Below are 16048 nucleotides of genomic sequence, written 5' to 3'. Positions count from 1 at the left end.
GGAGGAGTATCCATCTCAGTAGCCGTGGTTTAGCCTCCTTCTTAGCAAGAAGATGCCTCAAAGCTGCATGGTCAGTAAAAAAAAACAAGTAACTTCGACCCAACTAAATAAGAACGAAACTTCTCTAAGGCATAAACTACAAACAATAACGCTCTTTTTCTGTGGTAGTGTACTTCACTTAAGCCTCATCCAGAGTTCGGCTCGCATAGTAGATAGCATTCAAAGCTTTGTCTTTCCTTTGGCCTAGCACCGCTCCTAGTGCATAATCACTGGCATCACACATAATCTCAAACGACAAGTCCCAGTCGGGAGGCTGTATGATCGGCGTATAGACTAAAGCCTGCTTTAACCTGTTAAAAGCAGAAAGACACTCATCAGTAAATACAAAAGGGGCATACTTAAGTAGCAACTGTGTAAGTGGTTTAGCAATTTTTGAGAAGTCCTTGATAAACCGGCGATAAAAGCCGGCGTGGCCAAGGAAACTCCTCACCCCCTTAACATTGACAGGAAGCGGTAATTGCTGAATCACTTCCACTTTTGCTTTATCAACCTCTATTCCCCTGTCAGAAACTAAGTGCCCTAAGACAACTCCCTCGTTGACCGTAAAGTGGCACTTCTCCCAGTTCAGCACAAGATTAACCTCAATACAGCGCTGCAACACTTTTTCAAGGTTAGACAGACAGTTAGAAAAATCACTTCCATAGACACTGCAATAGTCCATGAAAACTTCCATAATAGACTCAATATACTCAGAAAATATCCCCATCATGCACCTTTGAAAGGTGGCAGGGGCATTACACAAACCAAAAGGCATCCTGCGATAAGCAAAAACGCCCTGAGGACAAGTAAATGTAGTCTTAGCTTGATCGTTTGGGTGAATAGGGATCTGAAAGAACCCTGAATACCCGTCTAAATAGCAGAAAAACTTATGAGAAGCTAACCTTTATACCATTTGATCAATAAAAGGAAGGAAAAAGTGATCTTTCTTGGTGGCGGCATTCACCTGTCTGTAATCTATGCACATCCGCCAACCAGTCACTACTCGAGTAGGTATTAACTCATCCTTATCATTCTTAACTACAGTTGTCCCTCCTTTCTTCGGGACCACCTGTACTGGACTCACCCATTTAGAGTGACCAACAGAATAAATAATACCTACGTCAAGCAGCTTCATTACCTCAGCCATCACAACATCTTGCATCTTCTAGTTCAGTCTGCGCTGACCCTGTCTGCAAGGTTTGTGATCTTCCTCCAGCTCTATCCTGTGCATACAAATATCGGGACTAATCCCCTTGATATCGTCCAATGAATAACCCAGTGCTTTCCTGTTTTTCTTAAGTACAGCTAACAAAGAAGTCAGCTGATCATCATTAAGCTTAGCACTAACAATGACTGGATATTACTCTGTATCGTCTAAGAAAACATATTTAAGATGAGAAGGGAGAGGCTTACGCTCCGGTACCTTTACCTCAATGGAGCAAAGAGTGCTAATCATCTGTTCCACTTGCTCTCCCTCATCTTCAGTAAATTCAGGCTCATCTGAATCATCAACAAGCAAATCCATCACAGCGTCACTGTCATCTGGGCTATCTGCACACTCATCAAAAAGCATGAGAGCTTCTAGTGGGTCCTTCATAAAAGAACCTGACCAGAAGTCATAAATAGACTCGTCAATAATATCAACCGAATAGCAAGTGTCCTCTATCATTGGTCGAGCTAAAGTACTAGGCAGACTGAAAGTGATTGCGTCATCTCCTACTGCAAGAGTCAAACGCCCTTGTTTGACATCAATAACGGCCCCAGCTGTGCAAAGGAAGGGTCTTCCTAAGATAATTGGGGTCCGGGTGTCCTCAGCTATGTCTAAAACAATGAAATCAACTGGGATAAAGAGCTTGCCTATTTTCACAGGCACATCCTCTAGGACACCTAAAGGCTTCCTAACAGATCTATCAGCCATTTGTAGGGTAATGTTGGTCATTTTAAGATGACTCATGTTCAGTTTCTTGCAGACAGATAGGGGCATGACACTAACACTGGCTCCTAAGTCACAAAGAGCCTTATCAATAACCACATTGCCTATGATACAGGTAATAGAAAAACTGCCCGGGTCCTTCATTTTAGGAGGAGCCTTGTTTAAAAGCAAGTTACTAGACTCTTCCATAAACGAAACTGTCTCAAACTAACTTAAATCTCTCTTACGCGTCACAATATCTTTCATAAACTTAGCGTAAGTAGGTACCTGAGTAACAAGTTCAGCAAAAGGGATAGTTACCTGGAGGTTCTTCACGACGTCCACAAACTTACCGTACTGTCGCTCGATCTTTGCGTCCCTTGACGACACGGAAGGGCACTCTGGTAGCAATGAGTGAACCCGCAACTTTTTCTTTACCTTTATCAGTGCGTGACGTCTCCACAGCAGGGGAAGACGGCACGGTAGCGGAATTAGATAGTAAAATAGGATCTTCGCCGCTTCTGGTACTCGATCGAGTACTTTTATCACTCGATCGAGTGATTTCAGGTTGAGAAATACTCGATCGACCACTTCCCTTGCTCGATCGACCATTGTATTTTTCTGCTTTACTCGATCGAGCATTTTTATCACTCGATCGAGTGATTTCCTCAGCAAACTTAGTTGATCGAGTAAGAATATCACTCGATCGACTGTCTTCAATTTCTGCACTTCTCGATCGACTACTATTTTCACTTGATCGAGTGATGGGATGAATTAATTCACTCGATCGAGTAGATTTTTCACTCGATCGAGTGTATGGAACACACGCAGCAACAATTTCGTCCAGAAACTCGTCTATATCATCCTCCGGGGTATCTTCAGACTATCAAAACCCGTCTCATCGGTGCTTTTGGCCCTTCATGAGTGAGGCCAACTTGGAGATTCATTGCATTGGCTGAATTGCATGTCGGTAGAAGCTTGGCTTGGTCTTTCGCGAGTGTTAATTGCGCGACTTGTTCTCTCAACTCTGCTATGACATTTTCTTTCCTATTACACTTCTCCTTGAATTGTTGTGTTATGCTAAACATAAAGGATTTCAGTTCGGCAATTTCTTGATTTGCAGGAGGAGGAACGGGTTGCGGCACTGGCGTATAAAGAGTAGGAGCATTCCTTATTTCTTCGTACAGCTGAGAAAAAGGAACTCCTTGCTTGTATTTCTGATGAGCAAGGACACGTTCTGTACTCGCCAGGCATCCAATAGGGTCATGCCCTTCCATACCACATATACCACATAGCTCAACATACTCGTGTCGAATAAACTCCGAGCACTCTCTTTGAAACTTCTGCAATCTCCACATTACCTAGACTTTTGCTAGGACCTTCCACTGCAGCAGTTGCTGACTCAATAACTTGCTCACTACCTCGGGGATTTCCATATTCAGAGACATGAATAGCCATCTCCTCAATGAGACGCCACCCTTGGTCATCATCAACATTCTTTGTGAATCTCCCATTAGCTACGCTGTCAAGAATAGCTCTCTCGCTCCGATATAACCCATTGTAGAATTGGGTACAAAGGAACCATTTCTTGAACCCGTGATTAGGTACAAAACGGACAAGCTTCTTGAACCTTGTCCAAGCCCCATTCAAATCTTTAGTAGGTAGCTGCTCAAAAGAACTGATCTGAGCTCTCAAGTTATTTGTGCGCTGCGGCGGAAAATATCGCCTGTAAAAGGCCAAAGCAAGGGAATTCCAGTCGGTTACACCGGCTGCCTCCCTATCAAGATCTCTCAACCACTCCCGGGCATCATCAGCTAAAGAAAAGGGAAAGAGGGCTCCCTTCACTTTGTTTTGTGTCACCCCAGCAAAAAGAGGAATAGTAGAGCAATACTCCGTAAAAAGCTCTATATGCCTGCATGGATCTTCTTCAGGTACCCCCCTAAAGAGATTTCTCTCTACCAGCTATATATAAGATGGAGGGATCACAAAGTTTCCCTGATCAGTAATGGGTAGTAGGAAACCCTTTGGAAGTGACTCCACTGTAGGCTCTGAATGGCTGGCTAACTTAGGCATTCTGGCAAATAGATTTCACAAAGCAAATACTAACCTGCAAAGCTAATCAAAAATGTTGCAAACAAATGAGATCAGTCTCAAGGAATAGATTCCTTTAGACGAGAAACAAACTTAAATAAAGCAACAAAATTGCGCCACCTCCCCGGCAACGGCGCCAAAATTTGACAGGGCAGTCGTATACCTATCAAAAATAACCAACTGACTCTAACTAATATAGCTAGGGAAGTCGGGTCGAATCCACAGAGAGGTAGGAAATTGTCAGCTTAATCTAAGTCCGTCAAGGTAACCAATTTGGGGGGTTTTTAATTGTGATAATCTAAACTAATAAGAGCAAGGAAGAGAATAAAGTAGAGAAATGAATTAAGCAGATAGAGGGAAACAGCTAAGACAGACGGTTCACCATAATCATTTGGTCAAATAATCTAGGTCTCAGGTCAATGCAGACACGGTCTGAGGAGCAGTGAATATCTCCTTTCGGTCTCAATTCGCCCTAAAGCATAAACAGCTTAGCTTCGCCCTAACTATAATGCTCTATTGTTCGCTACTAGTCTCGCCTATTCCAACCTTTCGGTCCAGGTCAAGGGTCACTAAGGTATAAATGCCTAATCGTGTCGACTCAATTAGACAGATACAGATAATTGCAGCATTTAACAACAAAGATTATACCAGCATTAACCCGATAAATCGAGTACTATTCCCTTATAATTATAGATCCCCTTTAGTCTTAGCAGAAGGGAATTAGCTACTCATTATTATTGAATTACCAACAACAACAACAAATAGATAATCGAAACTAAACATGATAATAAAACTAATGAAGGATTGAATAAAGGAACAATAATAACAATAAAGGGAAGAAGGAATTAAAGCAATAATTGTGATTAAAGGATGAAGGAAGAATAAAATACCAATCGTAAATCCAAATTCGAGTAGCAAAGTGTAAAGGAAGAACAAATTTGAGAACAGTAGTCAGAGGTACAGTGAAAGTGAACGAGATCCAGAGTACGTAGTTCCTCTCTGAGTCTTATACGAAAAATCCATCCTAAACCTAATCTATGGACTAATTACAAAAGCCCATAAGATAATTAGGCGGAAAATAACTAAAGCAGGGCAAACTACTCGATCGAGTGGAAATAAACCACTCGATCGAGCAACCATACGTCAATCCTCTCGATCGAGTAGAAATAAACTACTCGATCGAGTACTTCTTGCAATGTCTCCTCGGTTAACTCTTCAAACTGCTCGATCGAGCAATCTTAAGCATATAAAGCATTCGATCGAGTAGAAAACTACTCGATCGAGCTATTTAGACACGCTAGGACATCAAAGCACCTTCCGAAACCAGCTCACGCGTCTCCAAAATGTTAGATTCCAAGCTCCGGATCCTTATTCTCCATAAATGTATGCAATTGGGACAAATTAGGCTCGATTTAGCTCCTCCTTGGTCAATTCCTGTAAATTACATAAAACGAACCAAAGTAGCAAATTCGGGGGTATTTATAGCTAGATGCTACATAAATAGTACATAAATGCGTGTAAAAATGAGGTAAAAACCTTATATAAAATATACGCATCAGCAACCAAGGACCGGACAAATCTAACTACTATTTGGCAGATGAAGAGTATTACAGGATAAGCAGGTTACTAAATCCTGGAAGAAGAGCCGTGCAGAATAGCCTGGCAGGACATTCAAACAAACTAGATTAAGAAGATAAACAAGAAATGCAGTTGTATGAACTAATAATCACGTCCTATTCTCAAGGAAGACCAAGTCTAACTATAAGACTATATCATCCATGAATCAAGACGAGTAAAAGAAGAAAAGCTGAAGATTGGTTAAGAGTAGAACAAGTCAACCGGATTAATAGGGAGTGTGCCCTATTAATCCGGTAACAGCTCCGACAATGGGAAGGGACGTTGAGATCAATACAACGTTAATATTTGTAGAACTATAAATAGCATTTGTAAATGGATTATAATTCATTGATTATTCCTTAGTTATTTCCACAATTTACCTCTCATTATTTCCCGAATATTCAATTATATACACAAACTTGTACTCAGCTTATCCAAATAATACAAGCGATATTCTTTATATTTGGTCTTTCCTTATTATTTACTCATCATATTTTTTCAAGCTTATAGAACTAGATACCCAAATTACTCTTTAATCAAGCCGGATCCATTCAAGCAAAATCCTGCTAAAACATCTACAAAGTAGCATTTCTGATTTTTGATGAAGCCCATCGCTTGTGGAAGGATTTGGCTGATAGGTTCTCGGTGGTTGACGGTTCGAAAATTCATTGCCGTCAAATCTGACCTCCATGATTGCAAGCATGAGAAAGGTATGTCCATCACCTCGTATTTCGGGAATCTTAAAGTTTTGTCGGATGCTCTCGCTAATTATGAGCCACCATTTGCTTGTCAATGTGGAAAATGCACTTGCGATATTAATGCTAATGTTATTGCTCGACAACACTTGGAACGCTTGCATAAATTACTCCTGGGATTAGACCGTTCCATTTACAGTAATTTACGGTCTCATATTCTGTCTCTCGATGATTTGCCGTCTGTTTATCGCGCGTTTCAGTTAGCCTTGCAAGAGGAACGTTTGAAGTGTGGGTCTAATTCCTCGGATGAGCCACCAGAGGTGGCGGCCTTTGCTAATCGCAACCCTACCAAACCCGCTGCCTCTGTTCCAGATTGGAGGGCCCTTCGCGTGCAGGAACAGAAGGAGCGTCGTAAGCTGTCGTGCTCCCATTGCTCTATGTTTGGTCATGAAGTTGCGGCCTGTTTCATTTGCCTACATAAATTCCCGGAGTGGTGGGGTGATCGCCCACGCACGTTGGAAGAGGTTCAGGCTCGTGGTAGAGCTAATACAGGGGCCGCTGCCTCGACTTCCCAAACTCCTGCCCGTGCCAATGCTTTGATTGGTGACTCTTCTGACCGTCTTTCTGGTATGTCCTCCGACTAGATAATTGATACTGGAGCCTCTCATCATGTTACAGGCGATATTACTTGGCTTACTCAATCATATTCTATTCCGTCATGTCCTATTCAATTGCCTAATGTACAGAGTGTTTCGGCCACCACAGCCGGGACGGTTTGGCTGTCGGAAACTTTATTCTTAACTAATGTTCTATATGTTCCCAAGCTTACCTGTAACTTATTGTCGGTCTCTCAATTAGTTGCGGCAACTAATTATGTCTTGAGCTTTACTAATCACTTGTGTCATATACAGGACCCTTTCTTGAGGACGAGGATTAGAGCAGGTGAGCTGCGGGACGGACTTTACTATTTGCGTGTAGTGGGACGGCCAGCTGCGGTACATGTGGTGAGCGCTGCAGACTCTTTTGGTTTATGGCACAAGCGTTTGGGGCATCCCTCGAATAAAGTAGTTCATTTACTTCCTCAAGTTAGCAAGTTTCGTAATTTAATTGATGCACCGTGTGAAATTTGTCATCACGCAAAACATAGTCGTCACAGTTTTCATTTGAGTGATAATAAAGCTTTGGATATTTTTGCGTTAATTCATTGTGATTTATGGGGTCCGTATCGTACTCCTTCTTCCATTGGTGCTAAATATTTTTTGACAATAGTCGACGATTATTCCCGGGGTGTGTGGGTTTACCTTCTCTTTGATAAAACGGAAGTGACCTCTACCTTTATGAATTTTTTGGCCATGGTACACACACAATTTAATAAGCAAGTTAAAATGGTTCGGTCTGATAACGGCAATAAGTTTAATGCCATGGCCGATTATTATGCAAAAAATGGTATTATTTTTCAAACTTCCTGTGTCGGCACGCCTCAACAAAATGGGCGTGTTGAACGGAAACACCGTCATATTTTGAATGTGGCCCGGGCACTTTTATTCCAAGCTAATTTACCAATGACTTTTTGGGGCGAATGTGTGCTTTCGGCAGCTTATCTTATCAACCGAACTCCGTCCTTGCTCCTTAAAAATAAAACGCCCTATGAGCTCTTATTTGGTACTCCCCCCTCTTATGCCAATATTCGGGTATTTGGGTGCCTGTGCTTCGTCCACAATCAACATATCCACGGTGACAAATTTGCCAAACGTAGTCGTAAGTGTGTCTTTGTTGGTTATCCGCACAATAAGATGGGTTGGAAGGTATTTAATCTTGACACGGGGAAAATATTTGTCTCTCGCGATGTTTATTTCTATGAGGATTCATTTCCGTATTTAACTCATACTCATGACAATGTCACTGACCAACCCGACGAAATGCCGTTTACCGTGGACTCTGTCCCTGACCCACCCGCGACAGAGGAGCAACTCGCTGGACCTGGCACGGTTGTTGCACCTGTTACGGATCCTCATATGGCAAAGGTTGGGGAATCTAATTCGGGCCCCGGGTCTCATATTGATACTACTACTGAGGAAGGACCTACTAATGAAAATACTGAGGAAGGACCTAATAATGCAGCCACTGATGTTGCACGTATTGATATTGCTAATAATTCTGATAATGCAAATAACAGTGAAGTTCTTGGTACCGGTCATCGACTTAAAATACCGTCTACTAGGCTTCGTGGTTTTATTGTTGGTACCACGTCTGATCCCACTACACCCCCGTCCTCTCCTGATAGCTCATCTTCTTCCTCTTCCTCAGGTACGCCCTATGCTCTAGCTAATTATCTTAATTGCCATAAATTTTCTGCCCGACACCGTCATTTTCTTGCATCCATTACGGAAGGCAATGAGCCTCCTTCTTTTCGGGTTGCAATTAATGACCCCCTGTGGTGCCGGCGCAATGCAAGATGAAATTACTGCCCTTGAAACTAATCGCACGTGGGAATTAACCACTTTACCAGTTGATAAAAAGGCACTCGGGTGTCGATGGGTTTATAAAATCAAGTACAAATCTAATGGTGATATTGAACGTTACAAAGCTTGTCTTGTGATTTTCGGCAATCATCAAATTGGGGGTATTGACTTCGGTGAAACTTTCGCACCCGTAGTCAAAATGGTCCCAATCCGTGCTTTTCTCTCAGTCGCGGCTATTAATCGGTGGGAACTCCATCAAATGGATGTTCATAATGCCTTTTTACATGGGGATTTGACAAAAGAGGTTTATATGCGCCTGCCACCGGGTTTTAGCAAAGGTAAGGAAGGAAAAGTTTGCAAATTACGCAAGTCTCTCTATAGGCTACGACAAGAGCCTCGTTGTTGGTTTGCTAAACTCGGAGCTGCCTTACGTGATTATGGCTTTGCCCAATCCCATTCCGATTATTCCTTATTCAATTTTACCCGTGATAAGGTATGTCTTCATGTCTTAGTCTATGTTGACGACCTTGTCATTGCAGGTAATAATTCTGCGGCTATTGTTTCCTTCAAAGCATATCTTAGTAAATGTTTTCATATGAAAGATTTGGGTTCTTTAAAATATTTCTTGGGCATTGAAGTTTCTCGTAATTCGGAGGGCATTTTTCTTAATCAACGGAAATATGCTTTTGATATTATTTCCGAAGCCGGACTTCTTGGTGCCAAACCCGCCCCACCACCTCTTGAGCAACACCACACTTTGGGTTCAGCCGCAGGTGATATTATTAAGGATGTTGAATCATATCGGCGACTAGTGGGCCTTCTTGTTTACCTTTCCGTCACACGCTCAGACCTCGCCTATTCGGTTCATACCCTTTCACAATTTCTCCATAACCCATGCCAAGAACATATGACTGCCTCTCTTCGCGTGGTTCGCTATTTGAAAGGGAAGCCGGGTCAGGGAGTCTTACTACGGTCAGATAGTTCCTTACATATATTTGGTTGGTGCGACTCTGATTATGCTAGTTGTCCTATGACTCGATGGTCTGTCTCGGGATGGGTTGTTTTTCTCGGTGCTTCTCCTATTTCGTGGAAGACGAAAAAGCAACAAACCATATCTCTTTCGTCTACAAAAGCTGAATATCGGTCTATGGTATCTGTTTTGTGTGAGTTGAAATGGCTCGTTGGGCTCCTCTCTAGCTTTGGGGTTTCTGTGCCTCGTCCTATGAAGCTTTTTTGCGACAATCAGTCGGCTATTCAAATCGCTCAAAATCCAGTATATCATGAGAGCACAAAACACATTAAGGTGGATTGTCACTTTATCCGTGACGCTATTCACGATGGCTTAGTCACCACGTCCTATGTTAATACCCGGTCTCAGCTTGCCGATATTTTTACCAAGGCTCTCGGTTCAGCGCAATTTAATTTTCTCCTTGCCAACCTGGGCGTTCTTGATCCCCACGCTCCAGTTTAAGGAGGGGTATTAGGCCGGATATTAGGCCTCGTTATGACCGTGTTTTAGGCCCAATTTAATTAGGGTTTAATTCCCCTATTATTGCCAAAATGTATTTATACTCTTTGAATGAATACGATAACACAATTTACACCAAAACATTTACCTTGTGCTTTAACATATTCTATCGTTTCATGAGAAGAGACAAGTAGTTTCTAATTGTTTAATTTTGAAAACTGGTTTATGGATTGTTTAGACCTCAACAATGACATTTCGAATCTATTTGTCAGCTTTAATGTGTTTTAAAAAGTCTTTGTTCTTTAAACTTGTTTTTCTAATTTCAAGTTTCGAAGACGAAACTTTTATTAGTGGGGAAGGTTGTAACACCCGCTATTTTCTAATCTCATTTATTTTATTTTTATTTAAGAGATTTAATTTTAATTTCTAGTTTATCAGTTTTTCTTTAAATCGTTAATTAATTCAGTTTTAAGTCGTATTTAAATCCGTTCCCTTCTCGGACCGACTTTTTATTTAAATGATATTTTTAAAAGCAAAACGAAAAGTCGATGTTGGCCATTTCTATTCGACCGTACTTTTGACTCTTAAACAAGTTAATTACTTAACTGTATTTATTCCTTTATTATTTTATTTCAAAATCTTTAAGATAATTACCATTGTCTTACTTTTAATCTTTTCACTAAATAAAATGGAGAAGATATTTTTAGTGAAAGGAGACCATCTTGGCTGGTTGTTTGGTGAGATTTTTAAGGAAAATTTAATTTTGTTGCTAATTACTTATTCCTTCCTATTAAATCGTCCATATTTATTCACACTTTTATTCATATAAAAAAAGAAAAAGAAATAAACCCTATTGTTCTCTCAAACCTGCGTGGGATGCTTCATCCATCACCGTGTAATCTTCATTATTTTTGTGCTCATATTCATCTCATTTCACCCTAATTTTAAGGGTAATTCAATTACTCTTATCGACCTAGTGTTAGTTTTTATTTTTATATTAATTATCGTATGGTTTATTCATATGATCGATATGTTTTTTTAGGGTTCAAGTGTAACACCTGCTCATTTCTAATCTCATTTGTTTAATTTTATTTATGAGATTCTAATTCTTATTCTTTGGCTTACGGTTTAATTTAATTATTTTATTAATTCCGTTTCAAGTCTTATTTCAGTTCGATTTCATTTACGGACCGACTTTTGTATAGATAATCTTTTTTTTTATATATTCCATTTCATCGAAAATTTCCTTTGGAATATTATTTGGTGCTGGTGACATATCCTTTTAGTCACACCTTATTCTTCCGTTTTATAATTGGATAATCACCTTATCAAATTGTTAACTTTTGCAACAAGTAATAAATGGTTGACCTTGTCACCTAATGTTGTTGTTGTTGACCGTATATTTGAGAGAAGTCAAGGGATATGGTTGTTGCTATTTCCACTCACTAATACTCCTTATTATACAAGCATTTTGCCCACATTCATTTATCATTCTTTAAAAAAAAAGAAACAAAACCCTAAAACTCCTCTCAAGGAGCTGTGACATATATCAGCCAAACATCATCATTTATTCATCATTATTTTGCTCTTATTCATCTCCTTTCGTCTGTTTTCAAAGGGTAACTGACTATCCTTATTAGTTTTTGCTAATTTTTACCTTAGTTTAACTGTGATTAATTCATATGTATAATATTTTGTTTTGAAGGATTTTGTGACGATCCACAAGAAGACGAGTTTATTGTGCATTCGGACATCGACTAGAGGTAACTCTTAAGGACGTGACTTGATGTTTCATCAGCTTTATGAGTAGTTGTCTGATTATGCAGTTTTTAATGTTTAATATGTTAATTATGCAAAATTGGTTTTTATGGTGTATAAAATTTATGATAAGACTTCTGAATATGAAAGGATGAACATGTAAAATTTCAAGTATAAATTCGTTGGTTTGTTATGTTAATTAAAAGAAATCGTCATTTGGTCATAATAATGAGTTTAAACCAATTTTTATGTATTAATTATTAAATTATGAAATAATTTCATGATATTGATTATTTTCAATCCTATGATGTATGTTGATATTGAAGAAATTTTAATATCTTGTTTATAGGTTTAATTTATAATTAAAAGTATTTAATCTTTGTTTGGGCAGAATTGATGTTTGATTTTTAATAGTTAGTTTTTGGAAGTTTTAATTTTCGTGGCTTATTTTACTGGCTCTAATAATGAATTTAAGAATGATACAAATTTTTATATAAGCTATTTTGGGTCGATTTATAATTTTAATAATTGAAATACAAATCTGGCTGTTTTAGAGATGTATTTATAATAAATGTATTTCTTGACTTTTGTTTTCTGGAACTGATGATTGTCATCGGTGGTCGTCTGGGAGTGTTGCACCCCGGGAGTTATGTACATACACTTAGACTAGGGCCTCGCACTGCGGAGTAAGACGCCGCCCTATTGTGGTTGTGGAACCGCGGTACTTTAGCATAGTCCGAGTGAAAATCTAGACTAAGCCACTAAGCTGGTTTTCCATAAGGAGTATTTGAGATTGTATCTTATACTTTAATGTTTTTGAAGTTGATTTGGATTTTCAATTGTTCAAATGTCATTTACGTTTTAACATATTATGATTTACCGAGGTTTCATATTTCAAGTAATTGTGGTTTCAGCATCTGCTTGTTTTAACTTGTTGAAATGTGGCTGGGAGAACGCCTGAGTTACTCCTCACTTATTGTGGCTGTTATGTATATAACATGACAGGTTCTGGAGGTTGCTGGGGTTCGAGTGAGAGCTAGCGAGTTGTCGATCCTAGTCCTTTAAATCTTTTCGTTTAAGTTGGTTTTAGTTTGAACACTTTGAAGGAAATTTTGTTTTCGCCCTTTTTATAAAAGTGGCAATTGTTTAGAATTAACCATTTGTTTTTTTTTTCTATAATTGAGAATTTTCACGTTCTCGTTATAATAATACTTAGTTTTTATATGTGTGACATTTTAATCCCAATTCGACAATGTTTCCGCCATTGTTTTGCACTAGATTTATAGGGGATTACAGTTGGTATCAGAGCATCACTGCTCCCGACGCTAATACTTGAACTATAACAACCCGACCCCCCATCGTCGTAATACAACCCCAACAAGATGGGTGTGTACTTTTGGGCCTATTTGTTTGTCCTCACTTAAACCCAAAAGTACAAGGCCTTGTTACTAAGTGATGGGTGGAATCTCTTATAAAGATATCACAAGCTCCATATTTTCATGATGTGGGATAACTTATTATCAATCATCTCTTGGGGTATTACAAACTACCCCACTTAAATAACACAACGTCCTCGTTGTGCCCGGAGGCTGACCGCAGCCAAGCCCAGAATCCTCCCTCGCTAGGTGTGTGACCCGGGTACTCCCGACCACAGGCTCACAACACAGTCTCATGGTTGATCTCATACAATTTATAAAAACCCGACCCCTCACCGTCGTAACACAACCCCAATAAGATGGGTGTGCACTTTTGGGCCTATTTGTTTGTCCTCACTTAAGTCCAAAAGTGGTGGGTGGAATCTCTTATAAAGATATCACAAGCTCCATATTTTCCCGATGTGGGACAACTTATTCTCAATCATCTCTTAGGGTGTTACAAACTCCCCCACTTAAATAACACAACGTCCTCGTTGTGCCCGGAGATTGACCGCAGTCAAGCCCAGAATCCTCCCCCGCTAGATGACACGGCTGTCGCAACCCTATCAACAATAAAACCAACTAGTCCCTATAAAATGTAGTAGAGGCAGTCGGATATCGAATCCACAGGGAGATGGGAAAATTTATGCTAAACTAAGTCTGTCTAAGTAACTGTTTCTTAGGGTTTTGATTGTTTATTCTAACTACGGAGATGTAAAGGAAAGAGAACAAAAGAGACAAGGATAAAACTTTGGAGAAATTGACAAATAAAGAGAGATAGCTAGGACAGTCGGTTCACCATGGTTTTCTAGGAATCCAATCTAGGGTCACAGGTCAGCATAAATTCGGTCTGCAGGATAATGAAAAAGTCCTCTCGGTCCGCTATTCGCCCTAAAACATTACTAGCTTAGATTTCACCCTCACTAGCATGCCCTAATGTTTATTGCAGGTCATACCCCTTCCAATCTCTCTATCTAGGTCAAGGTGTACCAATTCAATTAGCTGAATGCGTCGACTCAAGCAACTAATCGCTATCAAAAGCAATGATTAACAACACAAACCTAATTTGCACCAAACCCTAATCACATATTCATAATTCCCTAATTACCATGGCTCCCCTATGTCCTAGCATATAAGGTTTAGCTATGCATGATTGATATTGAAGAAATAATAAAAGGAACAACAAATAAATTGAACATACTAATTAGCAAAGAGAAAGGAGGAAGAGAAATCAATATAAGAGATGAAAACAAGAATGAAATTACAATAATAATTAAACGAAATAAAGGTTAGGAATACCGAATACAAGAGAGTAGTAATGGAGTAATTAGGTCTAGAGATTAAAATTATGAGAGAGAGAATGAGAGAGAGGAGAAGAAGAAGTCCCTAATGACTGCCATCACTTCTCCTATATATTCCTAGTTACAAAATAATATCCGAAAATTAACTAAAGTTTGCGTAACAGACTAAACCTCTCGATCGAGTAGAAATAAACTACTCGATCGAGAACAAAACTCAACAAACCTCTCGATCAAGTAACATAAGTACTCAATCGGGGACTCCAACAAACACCTATTTCGATCGAGTAAAGGGAGGACTCGATCGAGGTCTTTCTTCATCTAAAGGAGCTTGATCGAATGGTTTTGACAACCAATCTTGGTCGGTCGAGAGCAACAACACCATATCAGCGTAGGTGCACTCAAGGCATCTTCCGTAACCACTTCACGCTCTCTTAGGAAACAATATCAGGGTACCGTTTCTTCTTTTTCCAAAATACATGCAAACGGGGCAAGTTTAGGCTCGATTGTGCTCCCTCCGGCTCATTCCTACAAATAATACAAGATGAGCCAAAGTAGACTATTCGGGGGACATTTTTAGCTAAATGCCACATAAATAACATAGAAATGCGTGTAAAAATAGGGTGAAAACCTTATATAAAATACACGCATCAAACCTTCTCAAACCAAATCTTTGCTTTTCCCCAAGCAAACTAATAAATACAACTAAAGACAATTAGTGGAACGGGACCAACTTACCAGCTACAAATTGTCCACCAAAGCCAATTTATTACAACAACCAACAAAGTGGCGAAAAGTAAGTGCAAATGAGTTAAATCAATGCTTTAAACTATCGAACCGTCGACCTTGAAAGACTTATATATATCGTACTCTCACGGGTCGCTCATCACACAAATTAAGCACAAGGTGAGCATGAAAGAATGAGATAGAAAGAAGTAAAGACACTCACCTAACTCGGCCTATAAGAACATGCATGCAGCTGACATGAAACCGATTTCTACCGACCGTACATATGCATTCCAACCCATCAGGACCAAGACACACGTACATATAATGTGAGGTGAGGCGATTGGGTAAGAAGGGGCAAAATAGATTTGGATAAGTGGAGGTAAAGCCAAGCTAGTACAACCAAAACCAAATAATCATCACATTCCGCTTCACTACTTAATACAAAAGGTAAAACCGTGCCATTGTGGCAGAACGTCACTCACATTAACAAAAGACTCCCCATAAAAAGTAATGATAAGCATGGGAGTATTATTCAACGATCCTTTTTCCATATGATTCTTTTCT

The sequence above is a fragment of the Silene latifolia genome, chromosome X (assembly GCF_048544455.1).
Source record: "Silene latifolia isolate original U9 population chromosome X, ASM4854445v1, whole genome shotgun sequence".
Taxonomy (NCBI): domain Eukaryota; kingdom Viridiplantae; phylum Streptophyta; class Magnoliopsida; order Caryophyllales; family Caryophyllaceae; genus Silene; species Silene latifolia.
The sequence above is the reverse complement of the archived record's forward strand: the minus strand, read 5'-3'. Positions refer to the sequence as shown.